This window comes from Salvelinus sp. IW2-2015, linkage group LG32, assembly GCF_002910315.2.
Source record: "Salvelinus sp. IW2-2015 linkage group LG32, ASM291031v2, whole genome shotgun sequence".
In the NCBI taxonomy this organism is placed as follows: Eukaryota; Metazoa; Chordata; class Actinopteri; order Salmoniformes; family Salmonidae; genus Salvelinus; species Salvelinus sp. IW2-2015.
In genome coordinates, this window is record NC_036871.1 from 10,822,986 (window position 1) to 10,840,083 (window position 17,098).

The 17,098-nt window shown below is 41.3% G+C and overlaps 1 pseudogene; it reads left to right on the forward strand.

The window, feature by feature from the left end:
* Positions 1-17,098, forward strand: part of LOC111956317 (phosphatidylinositol 3-kinase regulatory subunit gamma-like) — a 50,533-nt pseudogene that overhangs the window by 2,039 nt on the left and 31,396 nt on the right.

The following is a 17,098-nucleotide window of genomic DNA, read 5'->3' on the forward strand; positions in this document are numbered from 1 at the left end:
GGTCAATGTCCATTATGAAAAGCAATGATAAACAAACAGAACTTGTCTCCTGCACTGATAGTTGGTTCAGGCTTTGATGTGTAATTTTTAGGAAAGTATTACTGCAGTTTTTCTGTGTCATTGTCATCCCCATGCAAAGATGAATGTGTCTGACTGTATTGCAGTATTAGTGCATTTCCATCTACACGTTAGGACCACCAGCTCTTTCCATGACAGACTGACCAGGTGGAAGCTATGATCCCCTATTGATGTCACCTGTTAAATTCTCTTCAATCTGTGTAGATAAAGGGGAGGAGATGGGTTAAAGAAGGATTTTTAAGTCTCGAGACATTTGAGCCATGGATTGTGTATGTGTGCCATTCAGACGGTGAATGGGCAAGACAAAAACATCTAAGTGCCTTTGAATGGGGTATGGTAGTACGTGCCAGGAGGTTTGAGTGTGTCAAGAACTGCAACGCTGCTGGGTTTTTCACTCAACTGTTTCCCGTGTGTATCAGACATCCAGCCAACTTGACAAAAACTGTGGGAAGCATTGGCGTCAACATGGGCCAGCGTCCCTGTGGAACGCTTTCGACACCTTGTAGAGTCCACGCCCCGACAAATTTGAGGCTGTTCTGAGGGCAAAAAGGGGTGCAAGTCAATATTAGGAAGTGTTCCTAATGTTTTGTACACTGTATGAAATGAATGGTCACACTCCAGAAATTAAAACATCACACCACTGAGATGTGTATTTTTCTTTTATGAAATATGAAGCATGTTCATGTTAAGTAGGCCTATTTGTAATTTCCTCTTGGCTGTATTGTTTTACAGTAAAAACACATTGAGGGAATGAATACAAAGCTACAAAGAGATTTTGCTTTATGAAATGTAATTATAAAATATTATGCAAGATGTTGCACCCATTTGTGACTGATGTTTATGTCAATAACATCTTTAATACATCATAGCTTAATATTATGTCATGGCCCTGTGAGAGATAAGGGTATTCACCCCCAGTAATGGTCCTGTACAGCAATCTGAGTGGGGACTGGGAGGTAGCATTGAGGTTAAGCTGAGTACTAACGGGAGCTGTAAACAGCCAGCTGGAGCCAAAGCAACCCGTATTTGATCAGTTCAGGACCACTTTACATATGGGATGGGCACGATTATTAGAATATCCGAACGGATGTTAGTATTCAATTATTGAGAGAGAAATGAAAGGCCTATTTTAACAGTGAAAAAAGGCCTTTTTCTAAATTGAATTAAAATATCCATGTGACATTGTTACATAGGACACTTTTTACCTTTTGAATATATTTTTTCTGACGTGCGCCTCATTAAACCTGTTAGCCTTTACACGTGTACCTTGTTTTTGTTGGCCAACCAAAGCGGCACTACAGTCAAACCGGTTCCATGTGCAGCAGTAAAGTGAGAGTTCACTAATGCAAAATGGAATTAAAAGTTAGATAAATGAAAAGGAGTAGGCTATTACGTGCAACCAACTAAACTAACGTAGCAGGCACAAAAACGCCTGAGCGGGATGCCCCACATTCTGGTCATGAAGAGAGGAAATAATTGTCAGGAGGTTCTATTCTGCACTGTTCAACCAATCAAGTATATTTGGAGGAGGAGTTAAGATGGAGTGTCGCCTTGTTTATATTCCGGATGGAAACCATTTCAGAGCAAGCTAGCACGTGCTGTAGCTAGCTGCTAGCCAGATATTAGGTAGCGACAAGAGTTGTCACCAACAAAATTGGTATGTGGTGTCTGTCGACTTTGTCAAGAACTTAATCTGGAAGAAAGACTGGCACTAGCTATAGGCATCTGCTTTATGTTTCACCGGGGACTGTAAACAGCGATGCGCACGACCAAAAGCGGAGGTCATGTCACAGGCTCTCTTCCTTTTCCCCTAAAAAGGAAGAGCGCCACTGAAGGTAGGCTGTTGTTTAATCTGAATGGTGCTGGGAGATGTCCCTACCCCATTTGAAATTGACATTTGAATTTGTTAAGCTAAGGGTTAAAGCTACAATATGTAACTTTTTGGACAAGCTGACCAAATTGACAAATCTATAACTCACATTTCTTTCTCATTCAAAGTCTAAGCGGTAGATCTGTTCTATGTGTGCTATTTCTATGCTTCCCGTTCTTAAATTTAGTTTTTGTGTCTTACTTTTGGTTTTGTACACCAGTTGAAAATCCAATATTTTTGGTTATGGAAAATATATTATACAGCGGTTTAGATAGTTCAATGATTCTCTACGCAGTGACTGCTTGCATTGTCACAAACTGAAATTAGGTGTACTATTCGAATTTTAGCAATCAGGAAATGGCAAAGCGATTTCAGCATATTGCATCTTTAAGGTTCGGTTTAGGTTAGGGATGACCCAAGGATCCCAGATAGCGCTGACCATCCTCGATTAGCTAGATATAGCTGGCTAGCTTAGATAGCTAGCTTCTCTAGGCTACTCCAGTCAAGACAAGGCACTGTTATATGGGATGATAAATGACATTGTGGCTGCTACTAGTTAACTAGTCTTTACTGTAGCAAAGTTGACTTGGCTACTGCGCATCTTTCCTTCCTGTCCACTCCCCTTGCATATCCCAATTCCGCTCACCCGATGCAGCAATAGTGGCATCCGCCGCAGTGCACAGGTTAAAAACGTAAGTAAAAATATATATATTACAAATATACATTTACAAGCAAATAAATCAACAACAAAAAACTGATATTCGAATAGTTCAGTTATTTCAAACGCCCATCCATACTTTACGGTGGTATTATGTTTTACTATTTTCTTATTTTGGGAAAAAAAAGCTGTTTCAAAATTGCTCAGAAGTAGCAATGAATATGTACCAAAATATATTGGCTTGCAGCTCCTCTGATGCTCCAGAGCTTTTGTTTCATTTAAGCCAGTAGTTTTGAAAGTAGTGCCCAAGCCAAAATGGGTCCCCGAAAATTGTACACATCCATTTCGTATGATATGTTACATCCTGCAAACATTTTGCAATTCTTATTAGTGTTGCACGGCATACCGAAACTTCAGTACTTTTTCGATACTAGAACATGAAAAACAGTTCAGTACTAGAATAAAAAAGTGTCAAATGTGTATCATGCCATCTACTGATTTGAGAGAGGATCAAGTCTGTCTGTCAGCGTAGCCGATGTCCCCTTATAGCGTGAGAGCACTGTGCCTGCTCCTCTTACCCATTGCTAGCTTTAGCCTGCAGTGAGGAACCGTTGAACTCATTGGCAGTGTGGGCTGCATCACCACTCATGCTGCTCAGAAGTTAACACACTTGAATAATGCAACACGGCATGTAGCAATGTTGAAACTGCTAATTACTGTTCGCAAAACAATGTCCAGTGCAGACTAGAGCACTACAATGCAAGACCGGTAGCTTTCAGCTTTGTAGGCCAACTTTCCTTGCTAGCTTACAGCTGACGCCAGCATCAATTCACGACCCTAGTACCTTGTTTGTGATAATATGCTAACATAATGCAACATTTTGCTGATTTTATAAAGCTGATTGCATTCAAAAATGTCCAATGTAATGATATTGAACTCAAAATATCTGTCCGGCTCAAGTGCCATTCTGTGACATTCTGGATTTTGGGAATGAAGCCCTTTATCTACTTCCCCAGAATAACCTGTCTGTTAATTTTGATGGTCCTTTACTGGTAATGGTAAAATATAGCTTAAATTATATTGCAGCACCAGACAATAATTGTCTGTATAATAAAAATGTTTCATTAATATATATATATATATATATATATATATACATTTACATTTAAGTAATTTAGCAGACGCTCTTATCCAGAGCGACTTACAAATTGGTGCATTCACCTTATGATATCCCTGGCATATATATATATATGATCATACGACATAGATTTTCATCAAATAGCAGAGTCAGTCTTTGAGGATGTGTAAAAAAAGGTGGAGTTGTTTGGGTCAGGAGCTTGATCACTGCCTAGATACATTTTCTAATATTAGAACATTTCCTTGATTTGCCTGAGCTTCTCTGGTGACTCCGGAGCACATGGCCAAACAGCAGCCAATGAGAGGCCAGGTTTAGTTTCCCTCTCTCTAGCAACAGTGAGTTTATTGCCTTTTTATTCATTAATTATTTTCTGTGGTCTCCCTCAGCCGTTTGTGCTCTCCTGATAGCAAAGTGTGTCATCTCTTGACTGAATAAAAGTGAGGGGGGAAAAGGGATGGATCCAGTGACGACCAGCCTGCCAGCTGCTGCCTTGAAATGTGGGCTGCACTCCATGTGTAGGATTGTAACAGAGCTGATTCTCCATTCAACTGGTATTAGTTGCAGCACTTTTTGTTGTTGCTGTGGAATAAAATGCTGAAGTGGACCACCACGGAGTGCGGGATGATTGCAGTTGTCTTCTGCAAGATTGTGAATATAAACAAACAAAATGGAATTTTTTGGCAGGGGGGAGACGCAAGGGGAGGGGGGAGGGGGAGGGGGATTGCCGGCTGTGGTTGGGTATGCCAGTGCCACTTGTCTACCCTGGCAACTCTTCTTTTTTTTGACACCGAGGATGTCAGACAGAGAGCCTTGGTGAGTCTCTCCAGTTTCTGAGTAGTGTTGCCCAACGGTACGTCCTGTAATCATGATAACTATTTAACGTTTTATAGCAGTGATATGAGGACAGACTATTACGAGAATGTTTGCTTGCTTTTCAAATGGGGAGTTTGTCTGAGGGTTGAAGTGCGCATACCCCCGGCTATGAAGAGAGAGGTGTACAGTTTGAATTTCTCCTGTTATTTAGATTTTAGCAGCAACCTATCATATCCACTCAACATACTGTACTGCTCTAAACCGGGCTTCACAAAGAGTCGTTTATTTGGACGTTTTCGAGAGATGCCCCAAAAACTCTGGGGGCTGCCGAGCTCTTATTTCCTGAGTCACAAGCCCAACCCCTCCATTACAACCCCTCTGTCTTTTGATTTTCTTTTTGTCATCAATTCAACCAGGGGGAAAAAGGAGATTTAATCTCGCCTTACTTTGTGGGACCAAACACTAGACTGAAAGCCTAATGTCTCTCTGAGGCACAGTTGCCGTTTTTGACTTGGTCGCTTTTAAAAAATATTTTTGCTTCACTATTTCTGAAGCTACAGTACGCAAAAACAAAGGTAATTTACTATTTGTCTTTGACTGTGGATACAGTCGTCTAGGTCTTCATGTTTTAAAATAGGATTTTCCTACTGTGGCTCTGAATTAACTGACAAAATGTAAGATTTTGACACTTAACTAGTCTTGAATAATTTATTAGGCCTAGGTGAGATCTGAAAAACCATGATGTAATGATGGGTCTACATAGCCATTGAGGACCTTATTTACCATATTGACTGAAATGAAGCAAGTATGAATGAATGCATGGGAAAGATGTGATTCTGCAATGGATTATATCAGATTATAAGAGCAAGGCGCATTTTGCATCGAAAGGTTTTTCTTTCAATCTTGTTGCATTGAAGGGTTTTGGCACGATTAGGCAACTTTTCGAGAAGGCTGACAATATTTCTTAAGCAGCAGAACAGTCTTAAGTGGGTCATAATAGCCCATTTTCCCATAATTAAAAACGGTCGCAAGTGAAACTGCATTCTTTGATTTTTATGCTTTAAAACTGTCACATTTCCTGATTTCTAACATTTGCTATTTCACACGTATTTATCCGTATAATCCTCTTCAGAGCATCACCGATTTTAATTGAGAGAACTGCGGTATAGTGATGTGACTTATTTCAAAGTAGCTGTTTCAAATTGAGATTTGAAAATGTGATGCAATCTGATTTGGGGAGTCTGTGGATAGTTATGACGCAGTAGCATCATCCGATCCTTCCATCCCAAACAGGATTGCACAAACGCGTTGCACTGCGTTTTCATGCTTTGTGGCGGTGACACAGGGATGCTTTGCTTATTGTAGGCTACTGCGTATCTGTAGAATACATACTTTAGGATAATGTCTTAAATTTAACGTATGTATTATTTTTTGCATTATCTATGTATTTTCACCTAGAAGCCCACTTTTTTTGTATTTTCTTCCCCCCCTGTGCACTGCAGGTTGTCACTGTCCAGAACGTGAGGAGCCTGAGAAAATCAACGACTGCTGGACTGTCCAACTTTGCCTCCACCCCCACAGACGAGAGGTTGACTGAAGAGACCAACACTGGGCCTCAGTTAGGTTTCGAGCTGTCTAGCTCGTTTTTGCTGCTTGAAGGAGCATGTTGCCAACGCTGTCCCTCTGCTCCATCATTTGGTTAAACCGGGGTATCAAGCTGAGGAAAGTGCTCCACTGCGCCAACACTGGCCAGCTCTAAGGCAGGAGCACCCTACCTACCTTGCTGTATAGACTCGGCCATTTCAGCAATGCTTCTAAGCTTCAGTTGATAGTTCTTTGGCCCTAAACGACCACTACTCCACGCAAAATCATCATCGTTTCCTGGTTGCCGTAGCATTGGGCCGATTTTTCGCATCCTCTCTGCGTCTTCGGCAGCTTTTATCGGTTTCTTAAAATGGCGGTCGATGGTTTCCAGTATCGTGCCCTCTACATCTACACCAAGGACTTGGAGGAGGACATTGACCTGCAGCCCGGGGACATTCTGACCGTCAGCAAGGCCTCCCTGGACTTCAAGGAGTGGGATGAGGAGCGTCCCGAGCTCCTGGGCTGGCTGCTGGGCTTCAACGAACGCACTAAGCAGAGGGGGGACTTCCCGGGGACATATGTCCAGTTTGTGGGCCCCGTGAGGATGGCACCGCCGCCCAGTCAGCCTCGCTCCCAAAGACCCCTCCCAGCAGCCCCGGGGCCTGAGCCACAACAAGGTAAAGCCTGAAGCTAACATATTTCACTGGATTTTTCATATTCTGTTTTATTGATTGTTTCTTCAGAAATATGTCACCAGCATTTTAGTTTGTATTAATATTTTCTGTCATAAAAAATATTTTTGAGATGTTGATTGATTCTCCAATGAAATTGCCCTTCAACGTCAAGGGGAGTTGTGCATTCCTCTCGAAATTGTTTCAAAAAACACTGCTGGAGATTGGTAAGGGAACATAAATGATTTCTAAATGATTTATAACATAAATCAAAGCCCATATTTGTTAGAAAATGTTAATATTTGGTACTAATGATATTTGTCTGGAAGGAAGTGCTGGTTTGCCCTGCTCATAGCTTATTGTTTTGGGAGTTGTCGAAAGCTTTCACGTTTTACTCTGACCGCACACTGACCCTTCTAATCTACCCTAAAGGGCTGTCATAGGCCTTTCCCTCATTCCAAACACAACTAACAAATTCTCATTTGAACCTAATCCAGTTACGGACCTGACTCTCTTGGTCAAGTTTTCTTCAGACTGTCTTGTATATTTTGCCTTGACCCTCCATTCAACTCTCCTGCGAAGGATAGGATTGAGTTGCAGTCAACCGTGTTGTGACCCAGAGCCCATTACTGACTTTTTTGGATAGTATGATGAAGATGTTCAATAACAGTCAACATTTTTCAACTAACTATATCCACCGACCCTAGCTCTATGGTGTGACGCAAACTTTTTATATACCCATTACACTGATTTGACTAAACTCCCTATACACATATGAGAGGTTATTAAGTAATTTAGGAACTGAGTTTGCATTTCTAATGGCCTGCTCCTGAGTAGAGGAATGTTCTAGTTTAATTTATTATGAATAAGCCAAATTGTCAGGGAACATAATATCACATTGTTTCACCAAGCGATAAACTCTCCGGCCATTTAATCTCTGAACTACTATATTACTGCATAAATATATGGATGATTTAATATAAATTCATGAAGTATTTTTACTGAGGTGCTGGCCAACTCAAATATACCCTTGGCTTTGGCCCTTCCTCAGCAAGGCCAACTTATGCATTTACTGGTTCTTCTCCACTCCTAGTTTTCTCTCTCACTCACTCCCTCGCATTCATTCTTTATTAGGAATGCCAGCAGTTCATTGGGCCAAAATGAATAAAAAAATTATATCTGGCCACTTATGTGATTTGTGTCTGGATGAAAATACACATTCCTTCTCTGTCAAAAGTAATATTCCCCAAAGCTCCCTTCTGCCCTTTAGTGAAAGATACGCTTAGCACCATCTCCCAACACGTAATGAACTTTGAATTGCCTGTAGTTTTGCCGATTAGGTTTTCATCACTTAGGCTGTACAGTGACTCATTGTAATTCATGTTCACTCATTTGGTAAGCATGCCAGTGCAGGCCTATTTAGCCCGAGTACAGGCCTGCTGCAAACTCTTCTGTCTTGCATGACATTTTAACTGGAATTCTGCAAGCGTTTATAATGCTACCTGGAAAGGAACATGATGAATGTTTTACCTGGAAAGAAGCAATGGTAGAGCTTAGGGGTAAGCTAGAGTGAACGTTAGTGAGGGGTCGGGGGGGTATAATTTTGGACGATATTATATTGATACTTTGACTCCAAGTATCGATTTGTTATATATACAGTACCAGTCAAAAGTTTGGACACCGACTCATTCAAGGGTTTTTCTTTATTTTGACTATGTTCTACATTGTAGAAAAATAGTGAAGGCATCAAAACTATGAAATAACACATACGGAGTCATTTAGTAACCAAAAAAGTGTTAAACAAATCAAAATATATTTGAGATTGTTCAAAGTAGCCATCCTTTGCCTTGATGACAGCTTTGCACACTTGGCATTCTCTCAACCAGCTTCATCTGGAATGCTTTTCCAACAGTCTTGAAGGATTTCCCACATATGCTGAGCACTTGTTGGCTGATTTTCCTTCACTCTGCAGTCCAACTCATCCCAAACCATCTCAATTGGGTTGAGGCCGGGTGATTGTGGAGGCCAGGTCATCTGATGCAAAACTCCATCACTCCTTCTTGGTCAAATAGCCCTTACACAGCCTGGAGGTGTGTTGGGTCATTGTCCTGTTGAAAAACAAATGATAGTCCCACTAAGCTCAAACCAGATGGGATGGCGTACCACAATATTCTGCAGCGATAGCCATGCTGGTTAAGTGTGCCTTGAATTGTAAATACATCAGACAGTGTCACCAGCAAAGCACCATCACACCTCCTCCATGCTTCACGGTGGGAACCACACATGCGGAGATCATCCGTTCACCTACTTTGTCACAAAGACATGGCGTTGTAGCCAAAAACCTCAAATTTGGACATCAGACCAGAGGACAGATTTCCACCAGTCTAATGTCCATTGCTCGTGTTTCTTGGCCCAAGCAAGTCTCTTTTTCGTATTGGTGTCCTTTAGTAGTGGTATCTTTGCAGCAATTTGACCACAAAGGCCTGATCCACGCAGTCTCCTCTGAACAGTTGATGTTGAGATGTGTCTGTTACTTGAACTGTGAAGCATTTATTTGGGCTGCAATTTCTGAGGCTGGTAAATCTAATGAACTTATCCTCTGCAACAGAGGTAACTCTGGGTCTTCCTTTCCTGTGGCGGTCCTCATGAGAGCCAGTTTCATCATAGTGCTTGATGGTTTTTGCGACTGCACTTGAAGAAACCTTCAAAGATCTGGAAATTTGCCTATGCCCACCCATGGCTGTGCCCCTGCCCAGTCATGTGAAATCCATAGATTAGGGCCTAATTTCTTTATTTCAATTGACTGATTTCCTTATATGAACTGTAACTCAGTAAAATTGTTTTATATTTTTGTTCAGTGTATACAGTACATACATAAAAGTAATACTTTTTTTATTCAAAATTGGGGGTCAAAATTGTCACTTTCTCAAATGTTTTATGAGATTGGAGAACACATATTTAAGAGGGATCAATTCAAACCACAGGTTTTCAATGAGTTTCAAGTTCGGAGACTGCGATCACTGTATCAACATGTTAGATTTGTGGTCAATTTAACCATTTCTTTGTGGATTTTGACGTGTGCTTGGGGTCATTGTCTTGCTGAAAGGTCCACTTGCAGCCAAGTTTCAGCCTCCTGGCAACCAGGCTTTCTGGCCAAGATGTCCTGGTACTTGGTAAAGTACGCTTAACGGCATTGTCACTTGGATTGAAACTGGTGCTATGGTCAGATGACATGAAAATAGAGCTCTAATGCCATTGGTGTGTTTGGTGTTGGGAAAAAATGGAGGCTTATGCAGAAAAGTACCTCATGGATCTTTTGTTATGGGGCTATTTTGATTCCACTGGTCCCCGGGGCCTTGTTAAAGCCAACGGCATCATGATCTTTACCAAGTACCTGGACATTTTAGCCAGAAACCTGGTTGCTTCTGCCAGGAGTATGAAACTTGGCTGCAAGTATTGGAAACAGGGGTGGGAATAATACACAAATATTTTGTATTACTTGTTAAACAAAATATAAACTCAGCAAAAAAGAAACGTCCTCTCACTGTCAAGTGCGTTTATTTTCAGCAAACTTAACGTGTAAATATTTGTATGAACATTAGATTCAACAACTGAGACATAAACTGAACAAGTTCCACAGACATGTGACTAACAGAAATTGAATAATGTGTCCCTGAACAAAGGGGGAGGAGGGGGGGTCAAAAGTAACAGTCAGTATCTGGTGTGGCCACCAGCTGCATTAAGTACTGCAGTGCATCTCCTCCTCATGGACTACACCAGATTTGCCAGTTCTTGCTGTGAGATGTTACCCCACTCTTCCACCAAGGCACCTGCAAGTTCCTGGACATTTCTGGGGGGGAATGGCCCTAGCCCTCGCCCTCACCCTCCAATCCAACAGGTCCCAGACGTGCTCAATGGGATTGAGATCCGGGCTCTTTGCTGGCCATGGCAGAACACTGACATTCCTGTCTTGCAGGAAATCACGCACAGAACGAGCAGTACGGCTGGTGGCATTGTAATGCTGTAGGGTCATGAGGGAGAAGGATGTCTTCCCTGTAACGCACAGCATTCAGATTGCCTGCAATGACAACAAGCTCAGTCCGATGATGCTGTGATACACCACCCCAGACCATGACGGACCCTCCACCTCCAAGTCGATCCCACTCCAGAGTACAGGCCTCGGTGTAACGCTCATTCCTTCGACGATAAACGCGAATCCGACCATCGCCCCAGGTGAGACAAAACCGCGACTCGTCAGTGAAGAGCACTTTTTGCCAGTCCTGTCTGGTCCAGCGACGGTGGGTTTGTGCCCATAGGCGACGTTGTTGCCGGTGATGTCTGGTGAGGACCTGCCTTACAACAGGTCTACAGGCCCTCAATTCAGCCTCTCTCAGCCTATTGCAGATAGTCTGAGCACTGATGGAGGGATTGTGCGTTCCTGGTGTAACTGGGGCAGTTGTTGTTGCCATCCTGTACCTGTCCTGCAGATGTGATGTTCAGATGTACCGATCCTGTGCAGGTGATGTTACACGTGGTCTGTCACTGCGAGGATGATCAGCTGTCCATCCTGTCTCCCTGTAGCGCTGTCTTAGGCGTGTCACAGTATGGACATTGCAATTTATTGCCCTGGCCACATCTGCAGTCCTCATGCCTCCTTGCAGCATGCCTAAGGCACGTTCACGCAGATGAGCAGGGACCCTGGGCATCTTTCTTTTGGTGTTTTTCAGAGTCAGTAGAAGGGCCTCTTTAGTGTCCTAAGTTTTCATAACTGTGACCTTAATTGTCTACCGTCTGTAAGCTGTTAGTGTCTTAACGACCGTTCCACAGGTGCATGTTCATTAATTATTTATGGTTCATTGAACAAGCATGGGAAACAGTGTTTAAACCCTTTATAATGAAGATCTGTGAAGTTATTTGGATTTTTACAAATTATCTTTGGAAGACGGGCCTGAAAAGGGGATGTTTCTTTTTTTGCTGAGTTTATAATTCTCTGAGCAATTGTATAATTTAATTTGCCCTTTTTTTTTCATAGAATATAGCTTAGTGTTTGTATTTTATACTGTCTTTTTTGCTCATCTTTATCAAGGGAGTCAATCATTTTGGATACTTTTTGTTGTTGTTGCGTTAGCTAGGGCTAGTCAGCCGTTCTTGTGCCATAAATCCGGTGTTTTTTTTAATCCTAAAGCTTGTTCTTCATCTTTTTCTAAATGCTGAGCTAACATGTTTTCAGCACTTTTATTTCCATGACTGATCAAAACTCATTTTCTCATGCTCTCTCGTCTCTCTGCAGCAGACCTGTCCTGCCCTACCAAGCAAAAAGGCAGTAACTTCTCATTTGGTTGAAAAAGAGTTAATGTCATTTTTGTTACATTAAATACATGCTTAATTATGTGGACAAGTATCCTGCCTCTATTGTGCTTTGAAGAAAATGGGGGTCATGTTAGAAGTAACTGCATAAATTTACTGTGAAACCATGGTAAATAAAATAAACAATTCTCAGTTCCACGCTATGAGCAGTTACTGCCTTTTTGCTTGGCAGGGCAGTATAGTGAGCCATATGTTTGGAACATCAAATTGCAATGAAATCGCAGTATCACATTGAATATAGAATCGTGGGAATCACAATACATAAGTATACCGATTTTAATATTGCACTGTGAGATCCCTGGCACTTCCCAGTACTTGTAAACGTATAGGACAGACTGGGTTGTCAGGAGAGGTCCTCAGAGTTGATGATCGGTGAGAGAAACCAGTTGGGCAGCAGAGATCTCTCTGATTTGGGGAGACATGCCAAAAGCTCTGCCAACAGAGACAGTGGAGCCAGAGGAGAGTGAGTAGGGCTTGGCACAGCACCAACAATGCATTGTAGATTAGGAATGGGTAGGTCCACATTTGACAGATATAATCTTTATCTTCCTCAAGAAATGGAGGCCCTAGTTTGTTGTGTGAATAGATAGCCTACTCGTTGTGTATACTTTTTTCCCTCATATGTACAGTGCCTTCAGAAAGTATTCATACCCCTTGACTTCCCACATGTTTACAAATGTAATTAAAAGTGAAAAGCTGAAATGTCTTGTGTCAATAAGTATTAAACACTTTTCTTATGGCCATAATAAAATGTGCTTAAAACAAGTCATAGGTTACATTGACTCACTGTGTGCAATAGTGTTTAAAATCATTTTTAAATGACTATCCCGTGTATTTGGGGAGTTTCTTCCATTCTTTTCTGCAGACCATCTCAAGCTCTGTCAGGTTGAATGGGGAGCGTCGCTGCACAGCTATTTTCAAGTTTCTCCAGAGATGTTCAAGTCCAGGCTCCGGCTGGGCCACTCAAGGAGATTCAGAGACTTGTCCCGAAGCCACTCCTGCATTGTCTTGGCTATGTGCTTAGGGTTGTTATCCTGTTGGAAGGTGAACCTTCGCCCCAGTCTGAGGTCCTGAGCGCTCTGGAGCAGGTTTGAATTAAGGATCTCTTAGTACTTTGCTCTGTTCATCTTTCCCTCTATCCTTACTAGTCTCCCAGTCCCTGCCGCTGAAAAACATCCCCCACAGCATGATGCTGCCACCATGCTTCGTCGTAGGGATGGTGCCATGTTTCCTCCAGACATGACGCTTGGCATTCAGGCCAAATCTCAATCTTGGTTTCATCAGACCAGAGAATCTTGTTTCTCATAGTCAGAGTCTTTTAAGTGCCCTTTGGCAAACTCCAAGCGGGCTGTCATGTGCCTTTTACTGAGTGGCTTCCGTCTGGCCATAAAAGCCTGAAGGCCTGATTGGTAAAGGCCTGATTGGTGGAGTGCTGCAGAGACAGTTGTCTTTCTGGAAGGTTCTCCCATCTCTGCAGAGGAACTCTGGAGCTCTCTGTGACCGTCGGGTTCTTGGTCACTTCCCTGACCAAGGCCCTTTTCCCCTGATTTCTCAGTTTGGCCTGGCATTTCTAGGAAGAGTCTTGGTGGTCCCAAACTTCTTCCATTTAAGAATGATTTTTTGGGGTTAACAATTCTGTCTCAGAGCACTACTAACAATTCCTTTGACCTCCTGGCTTGGTTTTTGCTCTGACATGCACTGTCAACTGTGGGACCTTCTATAGACAGGTGTGTTATTTTCCAAATCATGTCCAATCAATTGAACTTACCACAGGTGGACTCCAATGAAGTTGTAGAAACATCTCAAGGATGTTCAATGGAAACAGGGTGCACCTGAGCTCATTTTCGGGTCTCATAGCAAATGGTCTGAATAGTTATGTAAATAAGGTATTTCTGTTTTATTTTTAATACATTTGCAAGCATTTCTAAAAACCTGTTTTTCACTTTGTCATTATGGGGTGTTGTGTGTAGATTGAGGTGGAAAGTGTTTTATTTAATCCATTTTAGAATAAGGCTGTAATGTAACACAATTTGTAAAAAGAGAAGGGGTCTGAATACTTCCTGAATGCACTGTTAAAAACTCCACCTTTAGACAAATCCACCTTTTAGCAGGACAATAACCTAAAACACATGCCTATACATGGAGTTGCTTATCAAGATGACGTTGAATGTTCTTGAGTGGCCTAGTTACAGTTTTGACTTAAATCGTCTTGAAAATCTATAGCAAGACTTAAATGGCTGTCTAGAAATGATCAACAACCAATTTGACAGAGCTTGAAGAATTGTAAAAATAATAATGTGCAAATATTGTACAATCCAGGTGTGGAAAGCTCTTATCGATTTACCCAGAAAGACTCACAGCTGAAATCACAGCCAAAGGTGATTCTAACATGTATTGCCTCAGTGGTGTGAATACTTACATAAATAGATATTCTGTATTTAATTTTCAATAAATTTGCAAACATTTCTAAAAACATATTTTCACTTTCTGATTATGGGGTATTTTGTGTAGATGGGTGAGAATCAATTTTGAGTTCAGGCTGTAACACAAAAACATGTGGAATAAGTCAAGGGTTATGTATACTTTTTTGAAGGCACTGTATTTTTATTTTTTTTAGATAGAGATTTAGCCTTGATTTAATGTTTAGTTGCATTGTTAAAAAAACAGAACCTTTATCTAATGGGCTTATTTTGTATGGGCTGAATTCTTCATGCATTTGAAGATGACTTGGTTTTGTATTCGTATTCTAGAATGCACAGTCTAGGCATATGTTACGAGTACACTCTAGTTTCTTCCTCACCTTTCACAGGGAAACGTAACTTTGAATAAAATGGCCAATTGAAAGAATCCCTTGACTCAATGCGTTTCAAATTCGCTCAACTTTGGTCCTGGCTGTTTTAAGAGACAAGTATGCCTAGGCCTTTCCTTTGCAGATAGTTTTTACAGATACTTCCATTCACATAAATGTGTGTTATTTGCCAGAGAAACACAGGCACTTTGGGAATTACATCAGATTTGAAATCAAATCAGGCTGAAGGCCCCACTGTTGTCCTTTTGACATTTTAAAATTAAGCGTTTCTCGTGTTGCAAAAATAATTCTGCGAACGAGGAGGGTTTTCTCCTCCCTCTCCCTGGCCTCACTTTTACTGCCTGCTGAAGTGAACCATGGCTTGGCATTTTTGCAAACTCCTCCTCCTCATCTCCCTGGTTCACATACACGTCTGATACTGTCTCCAGGCAGCTATAAACTATCCACCCGCCCCAGTTCTCAGAAAGGAGAGGCCTTTCTCTACTCTGCTCCATTCTCCTTACCAGGAACCCGCTTTCAAATAACCCAACGAAGGGAAGGGGATGCTATGCCAATCCAGACCTAGGCAGCAGATGTAGGGACCAGCTGGAACTGTGCTCGCTTTTATTTGCAGGCTTTATATTGCTTTGTGAATATACACTGAACAAAATATATATGCAACGTAAAGTGTTGGTGACATGTTTGATGAACTGAAATAAAAGATCCCCGAAATGTTCCTTCCACACAAAAAGCTTATTTCTCTCAAATGTTTTCCACAAATTTGTTTACATTCCTGTGAGTCGGCGTTTCTCTTTTGCCAAGATAATCCATCCACCTGATAGATGTGGCATATGAAGAAGTTGACTAACAGCATGATCATTACACAGGTGCACCTTGTCCTGGAGACTATAAAAGGCCACTCAAAATTGTGCCGTTTTTTTTTTTTTACAAAATGGCCACAGATGTCTCAAGTTGAGGGAGCGTGCAATTGGCATGCTGATTGCAGTAATGTCCACCAGAGCTGTTGCCAGAGAATTGAATGTTCATTTCTCTACCATAAGCCTCCTCCGTTGTTTTAGAGACTTTGACAGTACGTCCAACTGGCCTCACAACCACCTGGATTGTGCAACATTTGCCCAGTATTCTTTTCAAAATTATTTTCAAAATTATTCAAGCTCTGTCAATGGTTGTTGCTAGACAACCATTTTCAGGTCTTGACATATAGTTTTTACTTAAATCCGCTTGAAAGTTCTGTCACTCGGGAACATTCACTGTCTTCTTGGTAAGCAACTCCAGTGTATATTTGGCGTTTTAGGTTATTGTCCTGGTGAATTTGTCTCCCAGTGTCTGTTTGAAAGCAGACCTGAACCAGGTTTTCTATGCTTAGCTCTAATCCATTTATTTTTATCCAAAAAAACTTCCAATCCTTGCAGATGACAAGCATACCCATAACATGATGCAGACACCACTATGCTTGAAAATATCAAGGGTGGTACTTTGTAACATGTTGTTGGATTTGCCCCAAACACAACGCTTTGTATTCAGGACAGAAAGTTTATTGCTTTGCCGCATTTTTTGCGGTATTACTTTAATGCCTTATTGCAAACAGGATGCATGTTTTGGAATATTTTTATTCTGTACAGTCTGTCTGTCTTTTGACTTTGGTTAGTATTGTGGAGTAATTACAATGTGGTTGATCCAGCCTCAGTTTTCTCCTGTCATAGCCATTAAACTCTGTTTTTAAAGTCACCATTAGCCTCATTTATGAAATCCTTGAGCGGCTTCCTTACACACCAGTAACTGAATTATGAAGGATGCCTGTAGTATCTTAGCAGACCAAACCAAAGTATAATAACTTCATCAAACTCAAAGGGATATTCAATGTCTGCTTCTTTAAATTTTACCCATATAGGCTTGCCATAACAAAGGGGTTGAATACTTATTTACTGAAGACATTTCAGCTTTTTCATTTCTAATTCATTTGTAAACATTTCTAAAAAACAATTCCACTTTGACATTGTGAGTCACACAATATCCCATAATTTAATTCATTTTAAATTCAGGCTGTAACACAACGAAATGTGTCAAGGGGAAAGATACCTAGTCAGTTGAATGCATTCAACTGAAATGT